This window comes from Lactuca serriola, chromosome 5, assembly GCF_051521515.1.
Source record: "Lactuca serriola cultivar US96UC23 chromosome 5, Lser_US96UC23_V15, whole genome shotgun sequence".
NCBI lineage: Eukaryota > Viridiplantae > Streptophyta > Magnoliopsida > Asterales > Asteraceae > Lactuca > Lactuca serriola.
This window is the reverse complement of record NC_136412.1, coordinates 245289174-245291785: the sequence shown is the minus strand read 5'-3', so window position 1 is coordinate 245291785 and position 2612 is coordinate 245289174. Positions and strand designations below refer to the sequence as shown.

The 2612-nt window shown below is 37.1% G+C and overlaps 1 pseudogene; it reads left to right on the top strand.

Annotated features, from left to right (window-relative positions):
- Positions 1-869: 869 nt before the first annotated feature.
- LOC145053899 (vacuolar iron transporter homolog 4 pseudogene) lies at positions 870-1764 on the top strand (annotated as a pseudogene).
- Positions 1765-2612: the final 848 nt, after the last annotated feature.

The window sequence follows — 2612 nt, the reverse complement described above, 5'->3', positions numbered from 1 at the left end:
TAATTGTTTTGCTTGAAAGTGACTGTTTGGAAAATACAATTCAATATATTGAGTGGATTGTAGCACTCCTGTGGACTCCAAATTTTTGTTGAGATTGATTACTCCACTTCAGTTGTGAGTGCACACTCTTTCTTTTTCACTTTAAGAAGCGTATGTTCTCTCGATTATATTGTTCAAGTAGAACCCTTCACAGCTAGCACACACAATAATTCGGCTAGAAAAAAGAATATTTGGTGCCATAATGCAAAGGTAGGCTCATCTTGCATGTCTAGCGCAAGAAAGCCTAGTGTAGATGTAGGGTTAATCTTACACATATGCCAAGGTAATGAGCATCATCCAGTAGAGATAGGAATGTAAGCTACAGATGAAACAAACGGATAGAAAAGAAACAAACCAATAATAAGCATAATTCCTGATCAAAAGTTATGTTATAACACAACTTGAACTGGTTATATCATTCCTGAATGGTCACAATTGTAACCATTTTTTGTTTGTAATAATTGTTGAGAATATTATAAAACGCAGCTGGGCACCTAAAAAAACTACTTCGGGTGAGCATTATGAAATCTTGAGTCACCTTGGGATAAATTGGAACCACATTAAATAAACACAATATCATGAAGCAGAACAGAAAGTGCAGAGGATCAAAACCAGTAAATTGGAAGCGCATTAAATAAGCACTCATGCAAATTTTGATTAGTTCTACTGGCTTTTGGTTGGTGGCAATCGTGTGGATTCCACAAGCCTTGAATTTTTTAACCATCAAATCTTCCCTTATTTTGTATGCAGTATGACACTTTCTATTTCTGTATAGTGTATAATAGGCATACCAAATCTGAGGGCTTTTGGGCTGCACACTAGCTGTAACTTTATTCACCATCTTCCTTATATATAACACATAACGGGATTCTAATATTCCACAAATAAAACTTCATTATCATTCTTTGTGATATAATTTTCTGATTCCATCTTTCACCATCATGGCTGGAAATATTGATCTGTGCATTCCGGTTTCTGAGGACAAATCCCAACAGGAACACAGCCAAGTGTCTACAGAGGAAGACTTTGACTACTCAAAAAGGGGACAGTGGCTGCGTGCTGCTGTTCTGGGAGCCACTGATGGTTTAGTTTCTGTTGCATCTCTGATGATGGGTGTTGGAGCTGTGAAGGAAGATGTGAGAGCCATGATTCTTACAGGCTTTGCTGGCTTAGTTGCAGGTGCATGTAGTATGGCAATAGGTGAGTTTGTTTCAGTCTACTCCCAACGAGATGTAGAGGTGGCTCAGATGAAAAGAGATAAGAAAATTTCAGGAAATGAGGAGGAAAGTGAGAAGGAAGCACTCCCGAATCCCATTCAGGCAGCTGCAGCATCGGCCCTTGCATTTATGTTGGGGGCCATCATGCCCTTACTGGCTGCTTCTTTCATAGTGGATCATAAGGTTAGGCTAGGGGTGGTGGTAGCCACAGTGAGCTTGGGGCTTGCGGTTTTTGGGTGGATTGGAGCTGTTCTTGGGGGGAGTCCTGTGGTGAAGTCTTGTTTTAGGATTCTGCTTGGAGGGTGGATGGCTATGGCTATTACTTATGGACTGACCATGGGGATAGGATCTACTGTCATGTAGTGTTACACCAGATTGTATTTTCACCTTTTTAATATAGTACAGTTTAAAATTTGAACTTTCTGTTTATTCCAAATAGCCATAAGGTGGCTGGTTTCAATCACAATTAAAGACATATGATTGACAAAGCATCAATCAGGAATTTTCATGTGATATTTAACACCATGCAATGATTATTATATAGTGGGGAAGAAAACTTGACTACCCTTTTCATTTTACATATTGACACGCGATGGTGTGCATCTGTTATGTGATGTTATAATCCTTCAAGTATATGTCTGTTTAAGACTTTTGAGGAGGATGCATGGTGTGTAGCCTAGCACCTTCATAGCTATGGTGGTGCAATGACTTTCAGTATGTTAGTTCCCATAAACATATTAATTAGATTTTGTCTTGTTACTCACTTTAGTCTTATCTGATTAAGTTTGTGTAAACAGCGTGAAGTTGAGTTCATAAGCGGTTTAGTTTTGAAAAGAACGAGTTTCCTTTGCTTTCTGAAAAAGTTGTTGTTCAAGAAAATCTCATATTTTCTTATGAAAACAGTTTGGTTATCTTTTGTTACCAATTCAAAAACGGTTTGTTATGTCAGTCCAGGAAAATCCCATATTTTCCTAATAGTTTAGTTATTCGTTTGTTACTTTATTCGTATGTGAATTGTTATGCTATCCCCCATATTTTCCTATGTATTAAGTTGTCTTATTCGTTTCTAAATTCGTTACTAGTTGTTATGTTATCTCAGGAAAATCCCATATTTTCCTATGTATTGTGGTTGGTTCTTAGGTTTGATTTCGAAGTACTAGTAATTACCATACTTGTAGTATTAGTTAAGTATTCTAAACCCTTAGTTATTCTACCTTCGAATGACTATTATCTACTAACTTAGTTGTATTTTCGAATATTTGGAATCACACAGAAGTGTACATTACAGTATTTTCGAAGTTCTGATGAGTTCCAAAAGAGTACTTTAGTTGTATATTCGAATCTCTGTCGACATTC